The following is a 26,927-nucleotide window of genomic DNA, read 5'->3' as shown; positions in this document are numbered from 1 at the left end:
ATCCCAGCATTTGGGAGGATAAGGAAGTAGGATCACTTGAGGCCAGTAGTTCAAGACCAGCCTGGCCAACACGGCGAAACCCTGTCTGTACTAAAACTACACAAATTAGCTGGGCATGGTGACACATGCCTATGATCCCGGCTATTCGGGAGGCTGAGGCACAAGAATCACTTGAACCCGGGAGGTAGAGGTTGCAGTGACCTGAGATCACGCCACTGCATTCCCACCTAGGTGACAGAGCGAGACCCTGTCCCCGCTGCCCCCGCCGTAAACAAACAAAACAAGCAGACCTTCATCCTGCCTCCCCTACCCTCTGTATGGCAGACGCATCTGACAGCAATAACTTAAGCACACCCTGAGAGTGACTCTATGGTCTAAGAAGAATGTGTGTCCACAGTCCCAAGCAAAGGAATAAAGGAGTAATCCACCTGGAGTGTCACTCCTTGTCTATGAGGAACATCTGAACCCCCTGCCCACCCCTTGGAACGCTGCCACTTTTTCTAGTTGGGACCAGGGATCTCAAAGTGTGAGGACAAATTGTAAGAAAAGCCACCTCCTTTTCTGCAAGTGAAGATAAGGTTTGTCATAATCAAAACTTGGCTAGATTTTCCTCAATTTCAGATATATAGCTTTCATAAAATTAGGGTTTAGTCCTCTATAGTTTGACACTGTATTATTCTGTCTGAAGCTAGTGTTTGGGTTATTGACAGTTTGTCTTTTTAAATATTTGTATAACTATTTACAGAGAATTTGGAGGAACCTCATTAGAAAATCCTAGATGCAAGTTTCCTGATTTCAACTGACCAAGGCTCTAATCTCTCTCTACTCTTCTAAGGCCCCTTACTAAGTAAATGAATAAGACAAACCCTCATCCTTGATGTGGGCAGCCATCAAACCTGATGGGTGGGAAAAGGGAAAAGAAAGAATGAAGAAGGAATCATATCTTTTACTTTGTTTAGCTCTACATCTGAATTTTGTATTTGAAGTAAGTTTTACAGTGAACTAAATATTGTAAAACATTTATTACTCTCATATTGACACAATTTAATGTAATCATTACCAGAATCATAACAGGATTTTTAATGACTTGGCAATATTATTTTAAAGTTCATCTGGGCTACTCTGGATGCACTGCCTATGGGTTAACTTTGCTCCACAAGGAGCGAAAGAAAGAAAAGAAAGAAACAAAACAAAGAAAGGAAGGAAGGAAAGAAAGAAAAAAAGTAAGTTCATCTGGAAGAGTAAACATATGAGAATAACAAAGAATATTTTAAAAAATAATGAAAGATACTTTACTTTATCATACACTAAAGCTATTTAACAGCTTCCCTGGTTAATAGTAGTAGTACAGGGCCAGGAAAAGCAGATGGAACAGACAAGAATTCTAGAAACTAGTCTATGCAATGACAAAAAGGGTCTTAAAAATATCAGTAAGAATATTATTCAGTGCAAAACAGATATGAGCTATCAAGGCCATGAAAAGACATGGAAAAACCTTAAATGCATAGTAAGTGATCATTTCACCAGTAATAATTTTCTAAGACTTGTCAGTCACTTTTTGATTCATCACTTGGTTTCTGGCCTTTGCCAACATGTTTTGAAAGAAAGATTAGATAATGTCATAGCTCATATTCTAACAGAAAAATAATACTGGGAAATATGGTTCCAATGACCGCTAACAGATACCAATTGTCAGCACAATGCAAAGACTTTTTGGCAACAATAAAACATAACAAAATATTTTGCCCTACTTTGTGACCTTAAATGATGACTCATAAATCTCTAGGTGTGTACAAATTCTTACTAAGGCACTACATGATTTCAACAGTACTTGTCCTGTTCTCTGGAGCAATTTGCTGTCAAAACAACCATTTCTGCACTGAGTCGAGGCATTCTGAGGAGTTGGCTAAAGCAGACAAAATGACTTGGGTTAAAAATGTCCTTGAACCAACCCTTGTGCATTGCTGGTGGGAACAGAAAATGACGTAGGTACTGTGGAGAACAGTATGGCAAAAAAAAAAAACAAAAAAACAAAAACAACTAAAAATAGGCCGGGCACGGTGGCTCACACCTGTAATCCCAGCACTTTGGGAGGCAGAGGTGGGTGGATCACCTGAGGTCTCTAATAAAAATACAAAACATTAGCTGAATGTGATGGTACTTGCCTGTAATCTCAGCTACTCAAGAGGCTGAGGCAGGAGAATTGCTTGAACCTGGGAGGTGAAGGTTGCAGTGAGCTGAGCTCCTGCCACTGCGCTCCAGCCTGGGCAACAAGAGCAAAACTCCATCTCGAACAAACAAAAAACTAAAAATAGATTGCCATATGATCCAACAATTCCACTTTTAGGTATATGCCCCAAAAGAACTAAAAGCACAGGCTAAGATACTGTACAACCATGTCCATAGCAGCATGTAGCCAAAATGGAGAAGCAACCCAAGTGTCCATTAATGAATGAATGAATATATTTTAAAAAGGTTATATCCATACAATGGAACATTATTCAGCCTTAAAAAGGAAGGAAATTCTGACACATGTGATGACATAGATGGACCCTGAAGGCATCATTTTAAAGTGAAGTAAGTTAGGCACAAAATAACAAAAAACAAATACTGTATGATTTCACTTATATGAGATATGAGGTATGCAGAGTAGTCAAATGTATAAAGACAGATGGTAGAATGGTGGTTATCAGGGTCTGTGAAGAGGAGGAAACGGGAAGAGTTTGTGTTTAGTGGTTATAGAGTTTGACTTTGAAAGATGGAAAGGTTCTGGAAATGCATAGTGGTGATGGATACCAAACAATGTGAATGCACTTAATGACACAGAAGTGGACACTTCAAAGCAGTTAAAATGATAAATTTTATGCTACATATTTTACTACAATAAAAAGTTCCTGAATCACCAGCTATGACTTCTACAATATGCAGACATTAATTTTATACTATTTTGTGGTCAAGTTTCACCTTCTTTATGAAATCTTTCCTAACCTATGAGACAGAATTGTCACTCCAATCTGTATTACTTCTATACATACACATACATATATTTCTGAACATACACTGCACTGTATTTATTTGACTTGATTCTGTAAGATCCATGAAGGTGGGGAGTATGCCACTTTTCTCATCATAGTCCAATGTCATGAGCCACAAAAGCCATTCAGGTTGTTTACTGAGCTTATCATTTTAATCAAGACTTAAATCTTCCATTATATCCATTAAATAACATTGATTGCTTGCAGACTGTAGATATCCACCTTCATATTAGTTCTTTTTCTTTTCTAATTTTTTTTGAGATGGTGGTCTCACTATGTTGCCCAAGCTGCTCTTGAACTCCTGGGCTCAAGCAACCCTCTCACTTAGGCCTCCCAAAGTGTTGGGACTAGAGGCGTGAGCCACTGTACCCAATCTAGTTCTTTAATTTTACTGTATTTGCCCAAAGATAACCCGAAATAATCCACATGATTTGTAGACTGGAGTTTCCTATCCGTTCAATAGTGAGCTGGAGAGAAAGACTGTACAAGGTTCAACATTCCCAAGATAAAATTTCTCAGTTGTCCTAAAAAAAGGCCTGCCAGACTGCTAATGGTACTATAGGGGCCTGAGGGACATTAGGAATAGGAAATAGATGCAGTAGCATTAATTCTTTCAAAACACCACTGATGGGTTAGCCTGGCCACACAGAATTATGGCACCTGGCACCTGATTTACTAGATACCACCTACTAATTACAACATCTCATGGTCAGGAATCTTAAGTAGAATTTTGAAAACCTGTCATCCTCCAGAATAGCAGTGTTTATGCAAGCCATTACCCACATATCAGGATGTCCAAAATTCTACTCGTATTGGGCATTCAAGCATGAGTGTTGGTTTCAATTATTGCTCATTCATTGTTACATGAGAGAAGGAACAGCTGACATAACTGAGAATCCACTGCCAGGTCCCAGGTTCTGCAGCCTTGTGAACTCATTTAATTGGAGTGTGGTAACCTTGGCACGTATCTAGTGGTGAGCTGGAGCTGGCGTGCACTAGCTCAGGAGCTATGTGCATCTCTCCCCAGTTCAGGGCTTCAAAGATATTCCCCTGGGACCTTGAAATACACCATGGTGGGAGTATCTATGCCATGTGAATGCTTCAAATCTGGGCTTCTTGTTTTGTTTTGTTTTTAAGAGCAGATTGTTCAACATTTGCCAGTACACCACTGTGTGTGGTGGTTTTCATTGTAGTGGTTTCTCTTGTAGTGGTTTTCATTTTTATTTTTACTCTAGAATATCCCATGAATTGCCTGGGTTTGAAGCCTATCCCAACACTGCCATTTCCTAGCTATGAAACCTCAGGCAAATTACTGAAGTCTCTCTTTGCTTCAGTTTCCTCATCTATAAAACAGGGATACTAATAACTCTTCTTCACAAACCCCAAGCTTGGGAAATGGCAGTGCTAATCATCTACTACATAGGTTCTCAAGGGTAGCATTGGGATCAACATGTCACTTGGGAACTTCCTGGAAATGCAAATTCTTGAGTTCATCTATGCTTGTGAATCAAAACCTCTGAGGGTGGTGCCCAGCAATCTGTGCTTTAATAAGCCTGCCAGCAGGCAGCAGGTATGCCGAGTTGCCAATTGGGCCCCATTCTTCACTGGCCTAACACCAACAAAACTAGGGAATAGTAACACAGTATCAGACACAGAATCACTGCCAACTCACAGACCTAAAGCCCCAAAAATAAAGGAATTGCTAAGATTTTTCCTCTGAAATTAAAAAAGTTTTGGAACAAGAATTTTAGAGATAATTAAAGCATGTAGCATTTAACCTGTATATATTCCTAAATGGTTTTTATACAGCAAATTAGTTTTAACAACTTTAGATAGCTTACAAAAAATGATTTTCTTATAAACACAGTACCTCCATTAATTTTTTATTATAATTTATCTTTAAATAATTTTATTTTTATTATAATTGTGTTTTATTATAATTTTTATTATATAAACACATTACCTTCCAATAAAGAAAACAAATCAAAAAGCTCTATCATGAGCCTACAGGACTTCCGTTGTCCACTAATCCTTGCAATTGCAAAGTGTATCAGATTCCAGATTCAGTAACCCAAGGAGATAAACCAGTCACTGTCTTTGACTAGATGGGGGATGGAGGGTAGGTGGTGCTCTGCAAAGCTTTTATGCAAAGGGTCAGACAAAATATTTCAGGCGTTGTGAACCATACAATCTCTGCTGTGGCTACTCAAACTGCCGTTGTAGTGGAGAAATAGCCTTAGACAATATTCAAATGAATAAACATGATTATGTTCCAATAAAACTTTATATATAATAACAGGCTGCATATTTGGCTTGTGGGCTATAGTGCTGAACCTTGGAGTAACCGCTAGACTATGAAACATAAAGATGCATTCTTAGAACCAGGTGTTGGCAAGTACTTTCAAAGACTGTAGATTACTAAACAGCATCCCATGGCAGGCAGGTCTGTTAATCTGCACTACAGTTGGTAAATCATTTACACAGGACATTCTGAATTTAATTGCTTCTTGCCAACTCCAGATTTCCCTATCTTCCCTAACACGTGAAAGGAGATACTTTATGCTTGCAAATGTACAAATTGAAAAATATTAATAAGATAAAAGAGGAACTTGTTTTCATCAAAGTTTTATTTATAATGTTAGTTTCATTAAAAACCCCATGAGAAAAAGGATTGCTAAATTCCACCTGAAGGATAAAACCCTAAGTAGTCCAAGAGTATTTTAGGAAAATGTATGAACTAAAAAGAAAAAAAGGCCTCGAAAATTGCTAAGAGAGTAGATTTTACATGTTCTCACCACAAAAAAAAAAAAAAAAAAGCTAATGGTGAGGTAATGCACATGTTAATTAACTCAATTCAGCCGTGCCCTCAAGTCTATATATTTCAAAATATGTTGTACGTGATCAAAATATACAATTTTGATTTGTTAATTTTTAAAAATCCAGAAATGTTCCAAAAAAAAAAAAAATAGCTGTGGTGGCCGAAACTAACTTACAATGGTTTGACTTAGAATTTTCCGACTTTATCATAGGTTAATCTCATCATAAATTGAGGAACAGCTATACTAAAATCTCTTCTCCTAAAGCTAATGTTATCCCTTAATCATCATCCTACTCCAGAAGATATCTGTTTTAAACATTAAATGCAACAACCTGCTCTTAGCACTAAAATTTAGCTCATGAAAATATTCAAACATTTGAGTAGCTTAATTGTACCTTTCAAAAAACGTTTTCCAATCAATACTGGATAATTTTAAGACGTCTGTTATCATGTATTATTTGGTAATGATGATGACTGTCTCACTCTCTTTCTGCCTTTGAAACCAAATCTGGAGAAATATGTCTATTCAAAATATTTTTTAGATTCTAAAAATATCGAGTTATTTAGGTTTTACCTCCTTTTTCAATTAGGTTCAAAATTGGTATAACCCATAATTATATGGAACAATGCAGTGCATTTATTCTAGGCATAAGACACCTAGTGGGAAAGTAGAATAAAATAATTGAAAGAGAAACTGAATCAGAAAATCCAGGACATGCAGTCAATGTGCACATGGTGACTGCTGATAATTCTTTGTTTTTCTGAATACTTCATTATTATTTGAATAAAATACTCGAAAGGATTTTTTTAAAGACTAAGAACTCACTGTCAAGTCCTAGATCCTGAAGATTTTCTCCTACTTTTTTCTAAAAGTTTTATAATTTTACTTTTTATATTTAAATCTGTGATCTATTTGAGTTAATTTTATATAAGGTATAAAATTTAGAGGTTCACTGTTTTATATACAGAGTCCAATTGCTCGAGCACTATTTGTTGAAAAGGCTATTCTTTCATTAAATTGCTTTTGTGCCTTTGTCAAAAATTAGTTGGCAGAGGCTGGGAAGGGTAGTGGAGGGTGGGGGGAGGTGAGGATGATTAATGGGTACAAAAAATAGTTAGAATGAGTGAATAGGGCCTAGTATTTAATTGCATAACAGGGAGACTATAGACAATAATAATTTAATTGTACATGTAAAAATAACTGAAAGAGTATAATTGGATTGTAACACAAAGGATACATGATTGAGAGATAAATACCCCATCTTCCATGATGTGATTACACATTGCATGCCTATATCAAAACATCTCATGTGCCCCATAAATATATACACCTACTACATACCCACAAAAATTAATCATAAAAAATTTTTAAAAATTAGTTGGGCACAAAGAAAAGCAAAAACGTAAACTAACTCTATTTGTAGGTTGTATTGGATTGCTGAAGTTTAACAAATTAAAATGAAGCATTTTAGCTTATTTTTTGTCTAGTCCGAAAATGAGCAATGGGACAAAAGTCCAAAATGGAAAGAGAATTCAGGTCACGGGTTCTCCCACCCACCACTCTCCCCAAAACCCCTTTCTGTGGAAGTGTGGCTTCTTCATCTTTGTAAATCTAAGCAACACTGTACTTGATTCAGTACACATTTTGGCATTTCTTCACCAGTATCTTTCTTTTAAATGTTTTATTTTGGAATAATTTTAGATTTGCAGGAAAGATACAAAAATACTATGGGAAGTTCCCATACACCCTTTACCCAAGACTTCCTCCAGTTTTCACCAGTTTTTCAGAAGCTGACAAAACAAGACATTTTCATCTGAAACTTTAACTACTTACAGTGCCAGTTGAAAAAAAAAGACATTTGAAAATAAATTCAAATGCCAAAACTGCAGTTATTGTTTAAATAAACTCTACAGTACTTTCTAATTTAGTAATCTAAACATGAAAAAGTCAGCAAATCACCCTGCAGTTCTCAGATCAAGTGTTACCTCAGAATAGGCACACACATTGTCACTTTCTAGAACAATACTCTTTTCATTTCCTTCATAGCTCTTATCTCACTCGGTATTTATATTATCTGTGTACTGGCTTACTGTCTATCTCCAGAGATCTCATCTGTCTTGTTTCCTGCTGTCTTTGTTATAACCCCAGGGCCCATAACAGTGCCTGGAGGATACTGAGTGGACACTCAATAGACTTTGCTGGATGAATGAATAGATGGATGGATGAATTAAAGCCTATCTGAATGACCAAACACTTGAGATGTAGAGGGGATAATGTAAGACACATGATAAAAGACATCTATTTAGATGACTCTTAGTTCTAAAACATTAACCCTTTAAATAACTAGCACCAGCCATACACAGTTGAAGTTTTGGGGAGCGTGTGTGTTTTTCCTTCATCTTTGTAGTCATTTCTTCCAGGAGCAAAGTTTAGAATTGTTGCTTGGAAAGCCAAACCTTTCAAAGGAGATTTGTGCTGTTGGTTCACTGCAAGAGTAGTTCCTGGCATTAATCATTTGATATGCAAAGTGAATAAAGTAAAATTTTAAATTACCATCAAAGTTAGACTTATTAAAATATTAATCATTCTTCTGTATGTAAAACATATTTGAAAAATAATTCACAAATGTTGGATTTCAATTTTATGGTCGTTTGGGAACAAGATATTTTGAGAAGACGGGTTAAAAGTTTACTGGAAGGTCCTGTACCAATCATTGAGTTTCGGGAAAAAAAAAGTTTACTGGAGGGTGGGCGATGAGAGGAGGAGGGAGAGGATCAGGAAAAATGACTAAGGGGTACTAGGCTTAATCTGGGTGATGAAATAATCTGTACAACAAACCCCCATGACATGAGTTTACCTATATAAAAAACCTGTATATATACTCCTGCACCTAAAATAAAAGTCAAAAATGAAAGTTTAAAAGACAAAAGGGGGAATGGTCTAGATCTCCATCTTCCCTTCCATTGCCTACCTCTGAGATTCAGGTTCAAGGAATTAACTGGTTGTAGGAAAAAGACATCAAGGATGGATGGATGGATGGATGGATGGATGGATGGATGGATGGATGGATGGATAGATGGCAGGCAGGAAGGAAAACAGGGAAGGAGGAAAGGAAAAAGGGAGGAAGGAAGGAAAGAAGGGAAGCAGGGAGGGAGGGAGGGAGGAAGTAAGGAAGGGAGGGAGGAAGGAAGGAAGGAAGGAAGAGACTACCTGTTCCTATATTTTCTATGAACACTAACATTCTCCAAGGGTCAGATATAACAAAATGTGTCCAGAAAACAAAGCACTTGGTCACTTGACAAAGCAAAGAAAAGAAAACCATTCCAAAACAAGTACCGTAAGTATCCATTTATCAAATAAAAGGAAGCAATAAAAAGAAGGAGCAATAAAATAAAAACACTGGAACACCTTCAGTCTCTCTGCTTTATTTAGAGTGTTTATCTTTCCTTTGTTTCTGGACCTGCATGATGATGAACAGTGGACACTAACAAAGCCATTCAATATGGCACACACTGATCTACCAGCCAAAGAGTAGAATCATCCCACTGTCACTCCTGGAACACCTGCGTATGATGCAGTGCGTTGCAAATAACTCAGATAATCTGGTGAACTAAAGATTTAATAGACTGAATATCACTGCCAAGAAACATATCAACATTAATACTAAAAATGGAGTTGGGGAGAAAAATTCATCTTCTGTCTTCATACAGAAATTTTGAATGACTAAAAATAACAGTGATAATAAAAGGTAAAAAAAAAAACCCTCATAGTTAACTCTTTATTCTGTAAGATTTTCTCTACATAAAATAACAATAATTAGTAGTTGTCATGCTGAAATTATTAATTTGAAACTATTCTGTGTGCTCAAAGGATAAAGTAAATACATTTATAATGCTGTTTTGAACCAATGGTTTCAATGTAAAAGAAAAAAGATACAAATATAAAATTAAAAAATTAAGACTCCATAAAGTTAACTCAGGAAAATCAGTATGAACTCATCATTTTTTTTTTTTCTTTTTGGACATATGTATTTCCTACCTTGTTTCCTGAAAAGGCATGGAAACACTGACAACCCATGGGAATGAGCACCCCTAGTGCCCGACTATAGTTTCTAAATTCTGTTTCCTATTAAAAAGAACCAGGCTGCTTGGAATGGCTGATTCTTAGACTGGGGTATGGAATGCACAAAAAGAATTTGGGGCAACCTGTTGTAACAAAAAGTAGGGTCAAAGAAATTAATAGGACCAGGGATGCTTTGGGGATGTTCTGTATCTTGGTCTGAGTGCTGATTATATAGGTGTGTCCAGTATGTGCAAATTCACTGTGATTCACATATGATAGGTTCTCTTGGTTCTCTTTTCTACACATATACACAGGAGCCAGGTTGAAAGGGCTCACAATGAATAAAGAAGGTTTTGTTTGAGAATCAAAATGAAAAAAAAAAAAAAACACTACAATTAAGTGTGTGAAACATAACAAATATTTTTTTAAATCCATGAATTTACAATGATTCTGAAGAAAAAAGGGAAGTTTCTCGCTAAAAAGCAGAAATATCACCTTTTGAAGAAACTATAGCACAAACTCTTATATTGTCAATTACTAGGGAAATATTAAGCACTCACCCTGCCCTTCCTATATGAACTGTATTTCAGAGCCACCAAATACTAGTTGATGATGGAAGTTCTTTATAAAAGAATGACAGCTAACAAATGTAGAAGGAATAATAGGATGGGGTGGGGGTCATCATTTTTATAACCCCTAATGACACAATGTATTCAGGCAATGATTATTGGTTGACAAAATCACAAAGTGAAAAAAACGGATGGGGGGAACTTTAGAATAGGAGGATCAGGATGTTCTACCCCAAAACACGGTCCAATGACAGCATCATTAAAAGTGGGGTAACTAGACCATATGTGCCTCCTGAGGTGGCACTACGTAAAGTACACAGCAAAAGGAAGCAGAATTCTTGCCAGAATAGTTAAATCTGAATCCAATCAAGCAACTTGATCTAACTTCCAAGTTCTAGTAAATTTGAGTAACAGAGAAAAAAGTTAAATAACAACAATCAGTCAAACCCAGTATGTGGAAAGTTCTATTCCCAAAGTAGCTTAATTTCAACAAGTGAATTACTTGAGAAAAGAAAGGGAATATTCTAGATAAGAGTTTTATGAGACTCAATAGCCAAATGAAAATGTATGTACTTCTTCAGATCTGGTTCAAATAAACCAACTATTAAAAGAGAATTTTAAGACAATCAGGGAAATTTGAATATGGAATGAGTAGTAAATGATACCAAAGAAGTATCATTCATATTGTTAGGTGTGACATGGCAATATGGTTCTGTAGGAAAATGTGCATATTAAAATATGCCTACTGGAAAATGCAGGGGTGGATATGACATGATGTCTACTTCTAATGACTTCTGATAAATGGAGAAGGAGATAAATGAATCTGAGTGTGTGCGTATGGTTGTTCACTATGCTATTCTTACACAAAAGTGTAAGTTTGAAATTTTTTAAAATAACCCAAATGTCCAACAATGATAGACTGGATTAAGAAAATGTAGCACATATACACCATGGAATACTATGCAGCCATAAAAAATGATGAGTTCATGTCCTTTGTAGGGACATGGATGAAATTGGAAATCATCATTCTCAGTAAACTATCGCAAGGACAAAAAACCAAACACCGCATATTCTCACTCATAGGTGGGAATTGAACAATGAGAACACATGGACACAGGAAGGGGAACATCACACTTCGGGGACTGTTGTGGGGTGGGGGGAGCGGGGAGGGATAGCATTGGGAGATATACCTAATGCTAGATGACGAGTTAGTGGGTGCAGCGCACCAGCATGGCACATGTATACATATGTAACTTACCTGCACATTGTGCACATGTACCATAATACCTAAAGTATAATAATAATAATAATAATAAAATAAAAAATAAATACATGTTTTTTAAAAATTAAAAAAAAAATACAGAAAACAAACACTGGCTGGGCACAGTAGCTCACGCCTGTAATCCCAGCACTCTGGGAGGCCGAGGAGGGTGGATCACAAGGTCACAGGTTTGAGAACAGCCTGGCCAATATGGTGAAACCCCATCTCTACTAAAAATACAAAAATTAGCTGGGTGTGGTGGCACATATCTGTAGTCCCAGCTACTCGGGAGGCTGAGGCAGGAGAATTGCTTGAGCCCAGAAGGCAGAGGTTGTAGTGAGCCAATATTGCACCACTGTACTCCAGCCTAGGTGACAGAGCGAGACTCTGTCTCAAAAAAAAAAAGAAAAGAAAAAGAAAACAAAAATCAACAGAAGAAAAAAGTCTTAATAAAGAAAAAATGTCCCTGGCCGGGCACGGTGGCTCATGCCTGTAATCCCAGCACTTCAGGAGGCCGAGACGGGTGGATCACTTGAGGTCAGGAGTTCAAGACCAGCCTGGCCAACATGGTGAAACCCCATGTCTACTGAAAATATAAAAAATTAGCTGGGCGTGGTGGTGGGTGCCTGTAATCCCAGCTACTCGGGAGGCTGAGGCAGGAGAATCGCATGAACTCGGGAGGCAGAGGTTGCCGTGAGCTGAGATCGCACCATTGCATTCCAGCCTAGGCAACAAGAGTGAAACTCCCTCTCAAAAAATTAAAAATATTAAAAAAAAACAAAAAACAATGTCCCTTTTCCCTACTATTTATATATGAAAACCTTGATACGAACAGTATACTCCTTTTTTTTCCCCACTTAGTTACTTACACAGTTGTACATACTTTTACTGGATATGTATTCAAGGTACAATTTATTTTTCAGAACTGGTCTAAATCTTTCAGGTGTTTGGGCGACTCATTTTTCAAAAACCTCACCAACCAGATTTTGAAGGACAATGCACAGGCGAGAGCTGGCCTGGGGCACAGCCCTTCTCTCTGGACAAAGAATCTTCTCTTGTCCCTCCTTTGTTCCCATTCTTTTCAACAGGCGAGAAAGAAGTTTTGGGGTCTCACTCCTTTTCCCTGGAGAGAGGAGGTGGCTACTGGCCTGCTACTTCCTCTGGGTCCCTCAGCTCTTCAGATTAGGTGCTCCTTGAGCAGAAGAGACCCCCTTCAACCTGAGGGAATACCCAGGACAGGAAGAAACAGGGCAGGTGAAATGGTGTCTGCACTGCCAATTCCTGCTTGCTATTCTCTCCATTTCCACTACTCCAGGGGGAAGTCTCATGACCCAAAAATGATAAAAGGGAGCCAATGGCAGCTTCCTCACCATGTCAGGGTTGAATACTCTTTCTCCTCTTCCAGTTTTTACCTAACCATGTTATTTTTGCTCACTGGTTAGTTTTACTTTAAAAAAAAAAATTTCAACCTGTTTTATTTGTCAACAATGGCTCCTAAGCCCTCCCTACAGTTTTTCCCCCATTTCCCCATTTTTTCAGTCTTGGTTGTCACTTCCTCAGGGAGTTAAAGGAAATGGAATGTGGAGCTGATAACAGGAACTCCAAGAAAACAAGATACAGAGGTTTTCTGAAAGCATTTCTGAGTGTACATGCACACATACTCTTTAATTCCTGTGACCAAAGAAATAAAAGCAAACAAATTTCTTTCTTATTTTTGTGGGGGTGGCGGGGTAGATGGCGGGAGATAGGCTCTATGAATCTAGCAAACAAAATTCATATAGAAAATGAGATATCAATCACCTGAATTTCCCCTTCAAAAAAGAGTTGAGTTTCCTTCTCCTATAGTCAAGTCACAACTCAGCAAATGTGTGGAAACAAATTTTCAGGTACTTTATTTCCATGAACTTAAACTTGATACTCAAAGGGACTCATGCACGATTTCACCTCTGCATGTGGTCAAGTACTGAGAGATCCTAGGCAATACTGATCTTACAGAATCCATGAGATGGAGCAAAGTAATGCAGGCAGAAGGACGCTAAGATACTCAAAATAAAAATCCCACCCATTGGCCTTCTTTCCTGTGTGCCTCAACATTTAAAAATGGATACCAATCAAGAAGAGATTTACAATGTTTCTGATGTATCTAGGGGGGAAAAAATGGATACCCTGTGGCCTAAAATCTGCTTAAGTAACAGGCGTTACCAGTTGGACTCTAAATGCATTATGGGAAAATATCTGTAAATCTTATTTTTTAGTAAAATAATTTTTTTTTAAAAAAAAAAAGAAGAAGAAGAACCATTGTTTTAGGAGTATGTCAGTTTTCCCACGTTGAGTTTAGCTAATGCAGGCACAGAAATGCTATGCCCATAAGGAGCCTATGATGTGAAATGCTTCCATGGTTAAAGTATTTTATTACCATATAAATATTTGGTTCAATATCAAATTGACAGAAACATTACTGAATGAATTTCATTTAGCAACAATATACAGCAATCAAAGATGAGGAAAGACAAGTTTGTGAGTAACTACAACTCACTGTGATGGAGGTATGTCTAACTCTGATGGCAAGATTTCTCAATGCCAAAAGTTCTGCACATATAGAGGGCATAGCATTACTGCTCTCTGAGTCGCCCTGGTGTCTAGAATGAGTGAGGGCCTAGAAAATGGACTCTAAATCCCTACAGGCGTCATTTGAAAAGAAGGCTACTCGGTGAATCAGTTTACCTCCCTGGAACCAAAACAGTCAGATCAGGCAACTGAACTCTTAGGTCATGAAATATCAGACCCTGAGATGACACCCTCCACATCTGAAGAAAATGATGCAGAGCACATCACTGTGAAAATTAGATCTCCTTAAGCCCATGGCCTGCAACATCTTATCTTTGAAAAGTCTTCTTACTTTATAGGTAAGCCTGGCTGGCAAGTGTCAGCTTCTCAAAGCTCATACATTTTATATAAAATAATAAATGCTAAAATAATGGCAGAGGATAATTACTAATAGAATGTTATGTTAAAGTACATAGAAGTGACTTTATATACAGAGAGCAGAAGAAATTGATGCTTAAAGCAGGACTCTTGAACTCAAAAGCCTACATGTCCCAGGCAGGTGCCATAATCTGTAAGATTGGTTTGGTTAAATATTTACGGAATGCAAAATACCAGCAAAGTACAGTCACTGGGATAGTAACAAGACCAGATTTTTAATCTTCCAAGAGAAACCAGATATCTGATCTATCTGATTTTTATGTGAAGTTTCCAGATTTTCAAATGTTGGCAATTAATTTTCTTATAAAAAGAAAATTTTTACAGGTTAAAAAATGTTAGTAAAAAAGTTGGCCTCTGGGCTACTACTTTGCAAGCTCTAATCTAAAATGCACTTTTAAACAATACAGTAATAAACAGAAAGCTTCTAATATAACAATGATTACACTAAATTACTGAGCCTTGGTTTCTGCTCTACCAAGAGGAACCAGTCCATGCTAGGAAAGGGCGAGAGTGGCATCAGGATACAAAAGCAACTTTCCCCAAATCATATATGTCTGAATTATCATCACCACCACCACCACCATCCCTGTGGCCATGGCAAATAAGGTTTGAGCAGAGGATGTGCAGCTTGTAAAAAGCTCCTGAAGATGATTAATGCCACAAACTTCCACCCTGGGGATGGCTGACCTTGAAGAAATAGAAAGCTTTGGATAACTGGGAGCGTGCAGCTAAGTGGTGAAGACCACAAACTCTGTAGGCCTAAGATATCAAATAGTATATATCAAGGGGCTCTAAAATAATAACTGCAAATATCAAAGATGACAAGGAGACCACAGAAAGTATTGCTAGTACCACATTAGCCATTTCAGTCTCATGAGCAAAAAGAAAAGTTGACTGTCTCATTGTTTACTATGGAAGATTATAAAAACTGGATGCATTTTAAGAATGTGTACCTGTAGTCAAATGTGGGTTTGTGGATATGTGTATAAAGAAAGCAAGGATAACATTTTGGCTATTTTAAGGTTTAGGTCTGCATGTTCATTGCTCAAGAAGGGAAAAGCAGTATCATATTTCCACATGATGCCAGACCACATACAGAAAACAGAAAATGGTTACCAAATATTTTCACATTTTTCTACTCCCTATCCTTAAAAAAAAAACAGAACTTTTTATTATGAGGATTATGACATATTATTTTAAGATCTGACATACAAATAAGAGATATAAAGAAACACCTTCCTGTGACTTTGTGGTGTCTCACTAATCTTTTGTTATTATTAAGCGCTGCCTAAACTAACCCTGCTTTTGGTTTTAAGCTCGTGTTCTTCTAACTCACCTTGCACCTTGGAGTCAAAGTCTTCCAAGTCAGCTTTATGGTCAAAGCTGTTTCACAGTGATTTATCCTCAGATGCCTGCAGCTTTTCTCCTTGGGACATGATATGTCTTTGACCTTGCTGGGGCTATCTGAGTAAATTATAGGGGTGGCTCCTTAATATCCTTCTCTTGCTGTTTTCCCAGCAATTGGCAGAACCTGAAAAAGAGAGATTACAGTCATATAGTACATCTTTACAGAACTTCGGTGAGCCTCTCATGGGGACTGCCTATGGCCAATCAGAAAATTCCTCCCAATTTATCTTTTGAGGAGGAAGTTCATATGGGTACGTGCCTCAGCTTTTTATCTCCCTTGTCCAGTTTTACGTAACCTCAAAGACGTAACCACTGACCTTCTCAGTAATCAGTAACATTCATAATTTACATCTTACCCAGAGCTTGGAGTACGAAAACTCTCAAGTGATATAGCAAATATTTCCTAAAAGGGGACAAAATATATTTTCCAGGACCACATTTAGCCCTCCAATTAAATATAAACCTCAACAGAGCTTTTTTGTTTGTTGTTTTTTTGTTTTGTTTTCTTTTGTTTTGTTTTGAGACAGAGTCTTGCTGCAATGCCCAGGGTGGAGTGCAATGGCGTGATCTCAGCTCACTGCAACCTCTGCCTCCTGGGTTCAAGTGATTCTCCTGCCTCAGCTTCCTGAGTAGCTGGGATTACAGGCACACTCCATCATGCCCAGCTAATTTTTTAATTTTTAATAGAGATGGAGTTTCACCATGTTGGCCAGGCTGGTCTCAAACTCCTGACCTCAGATGCTCTGCCTGCCTCGGCCTCCCAAAGTGCTGGGATTACAGGCTGAGCCACCATGCCTGGCCCAAAAGAGTTTTTAAAAATAGTAAGTATGAAGTGGTTTCATCATACATGCACATAGATGTACAATCACTAGTGCCCTGACAAAAATGCATGAACAGTCTCTAATTTGCTGTAGAAGAGGAGAACTGTAGCCAAACTCCTAGAACAATCCTCTAGCAAGAAGAGCGGACTCTATACATACTATAAAAGAATATAGTTTTTAACTTGACATAATTTCTCAGAAAGCAAAGAAACAGTATGCTATGGTTTGGATATAGTTTGGCCTCACCAAGTCTCATGTTGAAATGTGATCCCCAGTGGTGAAGGTGAGGCCTGGTGGGGGGTGTCTGGGTCACAGGAGCAGATCCCACATGAATAGCTTGGTGCCATTCTGAGGGGTGAATTCTCACTTTTATATCCCACAAGAACTGACTGCTGAAAAAGAACCTGGGACTCCTTTTCTCTCTCTCTCTTGCTTCCTCTGTCACCATGTGATCTCTGCATAACAGCTCCCCTTCACCTTCTGCCATGAATGGAAGCAGCCTGAGGCCCTCACCAGAAGCAGATGCTAGCACCATGCTTCTTGTACAGCCTGCAGAACCATGAGCCAAATAAACCTCTTTTCTTTACAAATTACCCACCCTCAGGTATTCCTTTATGACAATACAAATGGACTAAAACACAGTATTTTTACAAGAGAATAAATAAATTCATCATAAGATAAGAGAAGAATGTGACAAGTAATCCAAAGTAGAAGTTACTCTCTGATCCTGAAACATGACAGACATTTTTTTTCCTTCCAGCCATAAACCTCTCTAGTAGGCTCCTTTATTCACAAGCCAGCTTTAAAAATCACTCGCTGGGGTTGACTTATTTTTCAAGCCTATCCTTTCACTCTGTTTTAGTTTTCCTTTTTTTTTTTTTAACTTATTGAGAACGGGAAAAATGCACAAACAAGCACATGTATACATACATACATATTCTAAGGCTACAACTTACTGAAACTGCAAAAGATTTATGTTCGGCCAGCATCCAATGCCATGATTTTCCCCTTAAGTGCCATCTTTCTGCAAAAGTTTTTGCTCTAACTCCTCTTCCACTTCTTTAAATAAAATTTTTTAAAAAATTCTACTGTGTTATAAGACAATTCCGCGTACCTTGTAAGTCCTGAGTAAAATTTAATTGTTGATTATGATGATGACCTTGAATACTAAGGCTAAGGTCCATCAGAATTCTTTTTGTATGCTCAGCATTGCATCTTTTTATTGTCTGCACACACTACTCAGTCTATGCTCTTTAATCTCATTTAATTATAGGCAGATGGAATATGAATTGTCAGCTATAGAAACTCCCCTAGCAGGCCAGGCGCAGTGGCTCACACCTGTAATCCCAGCATTTTGGGAGGCCAAGGTGGGTGAATCACCTGAGGTCAGGAGATCGAGACCAGCTTGGCCAACATGGTGAAACCCAATCTCTACTAAAAATACAAAAAATTAGCTGGGCATGGTGGCAGGCACCTATAATCCCAGCTACTTTGGAGGCTGAGGCAGGAGAATCGCTTGAACCCGGGAGGTAGAAGTTAAAGTGAGCTGAGATCATGCCATTGCAGTCCTGCCTGGGCAACAAGAGCGAAACCCTGTCTAAAAACAAAAAACAAAAAACAGAAACTCCCTTAGCCATCTCCTCCTTCCTCCTTCCTATGATGAACTCTGCCAAGGTTTGGAAACAGAGAAGACACTGATAAAGAGAAAAAAGAAAAGGCATGCTAAAGAGTCCCCTGTGCTATCCTGCAGCTCTTTCTGCCCACTCACCCCCATTCCTCTGTCCTAGTCTGATTCTCCACAAGTTCTTACCATTCTAAAATAGCAAGTGGGAAGGTAAACCAGAATAGAGGACCATGGGGGAAGATTAAGGCTTCCTTTCCTTCCCGCTGTTTCCTCCACTAAGCAGCAGCAGAGGGGAGGGATAAGACAGGTTGAATCTCACTAACCATACCTAAGGAGTTCCTCCGCCCTCTCCCATCACATCACATATGCTGTGTGTGTCTGTCCTTGGCTACCTGCCTATGTAAATAAAACCTTAGCCCAAGGAGCATCCATCTACTTCCTTCTGCTTTCACCATAGTCTTTGCCAATACATCCTTCAAAATCCAGCTCGAAACTGCAACTCCCAACTCCTTCACTGATCTTTCCAGTTAGGAAGAAGAAGCTGCTCAGTACTTTTGGTCAGTTCTATTTGTATCAGGCTGTCCTGGTCTTACAGTTTTATGTGTGAACTGTGTCTTCCATACCAGACTGTGTATACTCTGGGAAGCAGGGACTGGACTTTAATTCTGTGCGAACAATTTTTTTCCTTTTAAGTTCTGGGGTACATGTGCAGGATGTACATGTTGTTACACAGGTAAATGTGTGCCATGGTGGTTTGCTGCACCTATCAACCCGTCACCTAGGTATTAAGCCCCATATGCATTAGCTATTTCTCCTGATGCTCTCCCACCCACCACCCCTCTCACCACAGACCCCAGTGTGTGTTGTTCCCCTTTCTGTATCCATGTGTTCTCATTGTTCAGCTCCCACTTACAAGTGAGAACATGCAGTGTTTAGTTTTCTGTTCCTGTGTTAGTTTGCTGAGGATAATGGCTTCTAGCTCTGTCCATGTCCCTGCAAAGGACATGATCAAATACAGACACACAGACCAATGGGACAGCATAGAAAATAAGACTGCACATCAACAACCATGGTATCTCTGACAAACGTGACAAAAACAAGCAATGGGGAAAGGATTCCCTATTTAATAAATGATGCTGGGAGAACTGGCTAGCCATATGCAGAAAATTGAAACTGGACCCCTTCCTTACACCTTATACAAAAATTAACTCAAGGCAGATTAAAGACTTAAATGTAAAACCTAAAACTATAAAAACCCTAGAAGAAAGTCTAGGCAATACCATTCAGGACATAGGCATGGGCAAAGATTTCATGAGGAAAACGTCAAAAGCGGCCGGGCACGGTGGCTCACACCTGCAATCTCAGCACTTTGGGAGGCCGAGGCAGGTGATCACCTGAGGTCAGGAGTTTGAGATCAGACTGGCCAACATGGAAAAACCCTGTCTCTACTAAAAAATACAAAAATTAGCCAGGTGTGGTGGCACATGCCTGTAATCCCAGCTACTTGGGAGGCTGAGGCAGAATTGCTTGAACCTGTGAGGCGGAGGTTTCAGTGAGCCTAGGTCAAGCCATTGCACTCCAACCTGGGCAACAGAGCAAGACTCCACCTCAAAAAAAAAAAAAAAAAAAAGTCAAAAGCAATTTCAACAAAAGCAAAAATTGACAAATGAGATCTAATTAAACTAAAGAGTTTCTGCACAGAAAAAGAAACTATCATCAGAGCAAACAGACAACCTACACACTGGGAGAAAATTTTTGCAGTCTATCCGTCTCTGACAAAGGTCTAACAACCAGAGTCTACAAGGAACTTAAACAAATTTACAAGAAACAAACAAACAACCCCATTAAAAATTGGGCAAAGGATATGAATAGACACTTCTCAAAAGAAGACATTTATGCAGCCCTGCACACAATTTTTAACTCTCACACTTACTGTGTGTTAGAGTTTAAAATAGAAATTTACAAGGTTTTGACTTACATGTATTCTGTAAGAAACTAATCTATTATTGTCCATTTTGCTATTAAATGCACGAAAGTGTATATTTTCACATAATGCATATGAAATGTCAAAGAACAGAGGTTTTGGCTTGTTCTGCAACCATAATTAATGTTCATGTGAATATTCTGTACAACCTTCAAAAAGACAACCAAGATGAAGTGTAGTACCCGCTATAACCTCCAGGGGGACTGAGTACTCTGAGTTAAAAATTACCACCACACTATTAACACATGGTTCAGTTATAACCAATCATCTCTGATAGTTAAGCCAAAAACATTAGAAACATTTGTCTTAATTCAGCTTCAAAAGCTTGATTAGGACATACAGGTTTATATAGTCACATTCACATTCCAAATTTCTAGGTGACATATATTATTTTAGAAAGCCAGAGTTCACTGAGTGGCAATTCAACCTCATTTTATTTTATTTTATTTTATATTTTTTTAATTTTTTTGAGACGGATCTCATTCTATTGCCAGGCTGGAGTACAGTGGTGCCATCTCAGCTCACTGCAACCTCCACCTCCCGGGTTCAAGCAATTATCCTGCCTCAGCCTCCCAAGTAGCTGGGACTACAGGTGTGCACCACCACGCCCAGCTAATTTTTGTATTTTTAGTAGAGACAGAGTTTCACCATGTTGGCCAGGATTGTCTAGATCTCTTGACTTCGTGATCCACTTGCCTCGGCCTCCCAAAGTGCTGGGATTCCAGGTGTGAGCCACCGCGCCTGTCCCAACCTCATTTTAATTAAGAAATTTCACTGGGTCTTGTTTTACCTTGCACATAAACTGCGTGCAGGGCAGAAGTCCAAAGGTAATAAGTGTATAAAGTTCAAGCCTGATTACTGCTTGTGACAAAGTACATTGAAGATTAATTCTTAAAGCCACACTAAGAAATATCCTAGTTAAGAAATATACTCAGAGATAGGAAGATTGGTTCTTTTAAAAAGTATAACCAAAATTGATGTGCATGTGTGTGTGCACGCACATGCGTGCACACACACATGCATTTTCTTTTCGTACAGCACATCTGGTTTTAACCGAAACACATTCACAATAGGAATCATGTTCTATTTAAACATATCCTCTATAGATCAAAAAGGATGCTAACATTATCTTTCTAAATCATTAATAAGTAAAAGTTGTAAAGGTTGAAAAGGTTGATTTAAACAAAATTTCCCACACTAACCAGTACTAGCCAGTGGGCGTCTCTGGAAAATCTCATTCAGGAGAGTTTAGTGACTTGGCAACAGTTCCTTCTGAATGGCTCATTCAGGAAGCAAATGATCCATTATCTTTGCAACAGAATTTTCCTTTAAGCTATGTGACTAATCCTCCCACAGCCTGGGTTTTGCCCACATGTTCTTGTCTAGTGCATTCCCCGCACATTCCTCTCCTTTCTTATTCAAGCCCATCAGAAATCAAGATGTAGTCTACCAAAGATTAGATTGTCCCATGTAGCTACTAAGTAAATGCATATAATGCAAAATGGAGACAAGATTAAGTAAACCCCAGCACTCTGTACAATAATAAATAATTCTTAAAATAGTAAAGACAACCAGAAGAGTTATCTACGTAATCTAGATAGCAAAGTCTATTTCATACCAAAAACAAGAAATGAGATACTTTTGATCATTTTCTCACATATGTGGGCCATGGTTTTATTTCAATGCTCACACCATTTCTACAAAGAAGGACTGGTCTTAATTTAGGGTTCAACATTCTAAATTGCTTTTCTAGAAATCTGTAGCCCAATACACAGTACAACACCTTTTTTTATTATCTTGCTTACTTTGCCTATTGTCACCACTAACTTCATTAGTGAAAAGATAATCATTTTGCTTTTTTCCACTAGCAGCAATGTTTAGACAAAAAATTGATTTTTCTTTTCCTACCTATGAAAGTTTCAAGTTCACTGAGGGTATCTAAGTCTCTGGAGAATATAGTTTAAGTGCCACAATCCAATAGGTTTAATGGAAACAGGTTGTGCTGGGGTAACTTCCTGAAGATGAAATATACAAATTTCAGTCATTCTTACCTAGTAACTACTGTGGCTTTCTTGTTAATGAGTAAAGAGCAAAAGACATTTAACCTCAGAAAAGCATCTTATCTCATCAATGCTACTACATATCAAAGAAGTTAAAATTCACAAGCTGAAATAACATATCAGAGTTTTCATATCCACCACTAAGTATTGATTGATTAATCCACAACAGTAAGTCAATTATGTAGTTATTATATATAAACATCAAAACCAGACACTAAAGAGGATCTAGAAATGTAACAATCAGCAAAAACCAGGCTCTTGCCCTTAAGAAATTTAGAGGGCTCGAAGCCCTAGATAACAGGAAAAGGTATATGAATAATCTTTTTAAGTTACAAAAGCAAAATATGTGCTATGAATATTGATGGCATGAAAATAATAATTCTAGCTTGGGGTTTGTGGGCTGGGTGGGAATCAGATCAGAAGAAGTTCCTCAAAAGAGGAGGCATTTGAAAGATTAGTAGATCAGGCAGAAAATGGACATGCAGGGATGAATAAAGGACATTTCAAACAGTGAAAAAAGTATATGAAAATCAAGAGATGGGAAAGTGTAGTCTGTAGTTCAGAGTTCAGAGCTTAGGGGACAAAGGAGGAGAGTAGAGGAGGGGAAGCCGGAGAAAAGGTTTGAAACAGCGTGGAAGGTCTCAAACGCTGGTGAGAGATTGAATTTCACTGTGCAGGCTGTAAAGAACAGGAGCGAAGTTCAGAACAGGAGAGCCACGTGATCATACTTCAGGGAGGGGGATCCAGCTGCAGAACAAACGGGAGGAAAAAGACAAGAGAGAACCTCAGAAGATCAGATGGGAGGATGAAGCAACCTGGTAGAGTGGAAACAGGAGGGGACAAACCAAGAACTAACAGTAGACAGGACAGAAGGTGAACCTAGACAGCCTCAAGTGTTTTTTGCCTTAGCAAAATAATCAGTGAGAAATAAAACATTCATTATTTTTCAGAAACATGATCAAAGTATAACAAGATATTTTATTTATAAATGCTAATAAACCATATACCCTAATAAACTAATTTGCTCAAGACAAACATAATTTTCTCAGTCTATCACAGCTCTATCATTTAGCCAATTTTTTCAGATTTTTTTGTTTGCATATAACTTAGATTTAATTGACATTATTTCACTGAGGGTAGGGAAAGTGTTTTCTTTCTTCAAAATTTAAAAGCCAAGCACAGGAAGTACTTGACATTTATTAACCATTCAAAGATTTTTTCCCCCAAATTAAAGAGTATTGTTAACGCTGACAAAAATTCAGATGACTGATCATACAGCTAAGAATTCTGAGTAGAGGCTATTTAAAGGAATCTGCAATTTTATTATTCCCTTGACAACATCTGTGTGAAATCCAAAGAATAAATATTACAGAAACCACTCAACAGTTCTATTATTCAGTTGAATAAAATTGTATAAAAATTAGTAACTCCATTAATTCTAAAGCACTATAAACATGCTTAGGACACATCCTAATCTTCTGAAAGGAGTATGCTCTAAAGAAAGAGTTAGCAAACTTTCTGTAAAGGTCCAGATCAGTAAATATTTTAGATTTTGTGCAATCCCTTGATGAAACTACTCAACTCTGCTGCTGTGCCAGGAAAGTAGCCACAGACAATATATAAACGAATAAACGTGGCTGTGTTCCAGCAAAACCTTACTTATAAAAAAGTGGTGGGCACCTACTGTAGTTTGCTGACTCTTGCCTAGCAGTGAATCCAGCTGTGGTGGCTTGATACGGTTTCATTGTTCTTGCTCTTCAATGCACATAACTCTGATGAAGTGATTTAAAAAATTATTGTGAGAAAATGGGCTCCAAAAAAAAAAAAAAAAAACTCTTCTAGTGGAGTAATAAAAGGGAAAACAAAATGAAGAGGTTCTGAGGAAGCAATGGATTCACGGAGACAAAGAGAAGTTCAGGGAAACTTATAAAGAAGAATGTAAAGGCCAGGCGTGGTGGCTTACGCCTGTAATCTCAGCACTTCGGGAGGCCGATGTGGGTGGATCACTTGAGGTCAGGAGTTCGAGACCAGACTGGGCAACATGGTGAAATCTTGTCTCTACTAAAAATACAAAAATTAGCTGGGTGTGGTGGTGCACACCTGTAATCCCAGCTACTTGGGAGGCTGAGGCAGGAGAATCACTTGAACCCCGCAGGCAGAGGTTGCAGTGAGCCAAGATCATGCCACTGCACTCTAGCCTGGGCAACAGAGTGAGCCTCCATCTCAAAAAAAAAAAAAAAAGAAAAAAGTAAAATTTGATGATCTCTCAGATTACCGCTAAAACAGTTCAACATTTATTCTAAGTAGAAATATTTTAAAATGTGACTCATGAAACCATTTCAGAGGATATTCCAACCAATGCCCAAATGCTCATTGAGAGAAAACTTCAGGGAAAGCTTAAACTATCATATAAAAATATTTAAGAAATGCATGAATCTTGACAGAATATTTGCATGAGAGAGGCCTAGGGAATTGGTAAATTTATGAAAGTCTCAGATCATATTTCCCTCATGAATTATGACGATCGTACTATATTTATTTGATACAGCAGGGGGAAAGTAGAAAATCCTATCATCAAAGCTTACTAATCTATATTTAAATCTTTAAAAGAGTTTAAAAAAACTTAACTCAATTACATTTGCTTAACGATGCTACTGCTAATTTACCATTGAAAGTGACTTACTAGCTCTGTGACCTTGTGAAAATTACTTTACTTCTCTGTGCCTCAGGTTCCTCATCTGGAAAAAGTAGCTCTTTCACCGAATTGCCTGAGGATTAAGCAAATTAATGCATGTAAAGTGTTCATAACAGTCCAGGCATATGGAAGTGCTCAAATGCTATGCTGCTGCTGCTGCTGCTCCCCCGAGTCTCTTCTCCCCAAGTCAGCTTTACTGGTTCCTCTTTTTTTTTTCGCCCTTTTTTTTTCTCCATTTGGCTTCTCCTGGGTGACCTTGTCTCGCTTTGAGGCCTTAAACCTACCATTTGCTGGAGACTACTCAATCAGTCTCCTCAATGCTGACTTCTTTTCCAGATTGCATTTGCAATTTCCTACTGTCCATTCCATTGCAATATATCAAGGGCACCTGAAACTCAGTGTGTTCAAAAATCAAACCCATTATTATTATTATTATTATTATTATTATTATTTGAGACAGAGTCTCACTCTCAGGCTGGAGTACAGTGGTGCAATCTTGGCTCACTGCAACCTCCCGCTTCCAGGTTCAAGAGATTCTCCTGCCTCTGCCTCGTGAGTAGTTGGGATTACAGGCGCCCATCACCACGCCCGGCTAATTTTTGTAGTTTTAGTAGAGACGGGGTTTCACTATGTTGGCCAGGCTAACCTCAAACTCCTGACCTCAAGTGATCCACCCGCCTCAGCCTCCCAAAGTGTGGGGATTACAGGTGTAAGCCACCGTGCCCAGCCCCATTATCTTTCTACCCTTGCTCCTTTTCCTTTCCTTATATTTCCTTAGTTAGTGACATCACTATGTATCCTTAAATCATGCTAGAAAATAGTTATTTTTCCATTACCATTTCATTTCTCTACTCCCAGTCATTATCTCCTCCAGGCCATCTTTCATTGTCATCGGAGTTATCTTTCTTAAAACATAGATTTGATCATGTTATCCTCTTGCTCAATTACTCTCTATTGCTTGGGGAAAATATCTATGGACCTAGGAGTGTGCTTCAGAGACTCTGGAAAGTGTCTGAAATTGGATACAAAAATTTCTGTGTCTTTGATTTAAAAAAAAAAATCATGGTCCTAGAGGACAATTTTTAAACTGCTCAGCAGGGTACAATCTGAAGTTTAAGTTGCATCCTAGTCACACTCCTATATCTGAAACATACTGTTGAGTGGACAACAAAAGAGATGTAAATATATTTTTGGTGTCTGGATATTGTAATATTGGTTTGAAAATTCTTAAATTCAAAGTTTCACCTTATGGAGAATACATAGTTCTAAATATGTAGACACACATTGTGTTTACTTAATTAAATCTAGGGGCACCCTTACTGGTGTCCCTGGATTTGAATGAGATCAATGGTAAAGACCGGAGGCCTAACGGCCTAGGTTCAAACCCTGGCTCAGTCAATTACCAGTAATGTGACCTTGGGCAAGTTACATAGCTTCTGTTCCATGATCTGTGAAGATGGAGAGAGTAACAGTACCTGCCTTTTGGGATTATTCTGAGGATTAAATTAGTTTATTATGTACAGTTTATTTATTAGTTTATTTATGTATAGCACTTAAGACTACATAAGTGCTTGCTATTATTATAATTATTTATTGAAAGCCAAG

The 26,927-nt window shown here is 38.2% G+C and overlaps 1 protein-coding gene across 22 annotated transcripts in view; it reads right to left on the bottom strand.

Moving 5' to 3' along the window:
• The window catches only part of OSBPL6 (oxysterol binding protein like 6), a 203,493-nt gene that overhangs the window by 92,137 nt on the left and 84,429 nt on the right, over nucleotides 1–26,927 (bottom strand). For all 22 annotated transcript variants that reach the window (XM_054478704.2, XM_063647645.1, XM_054478703.2 and 19 more), the window contains one exon: nucleotides 16,068–16,262. The gene's annotated coding sequence lies outside the window, so the exon portion shown is untranslated. The remainder of the gene's footprint in view (nucleotides 1–16,067; nucleotides 16,263–26,927) is intronic.

The sequence above is a fragment of the Pongo pygmaeus genome, chromosome 11 (assembly GCF_028885625.2).
Source record: "Pongo pygmaeus isolate AG05252 chromosome 11, NHGRI_mPonPyg2-v2.0_pri, whole genome shotgun sequence".
NCBI classification, from domain to species: Eukaryota; Metazoa; Chordata; class Mammalia; order Primates; family Hominidae; genus Pongo; species Pongo pygmaeus.
The sequence above is the reverse complement of the archived record's forward strand: the minus strand, read 5'-3'. Positions and strand labels throughout refer to the sequence as shown.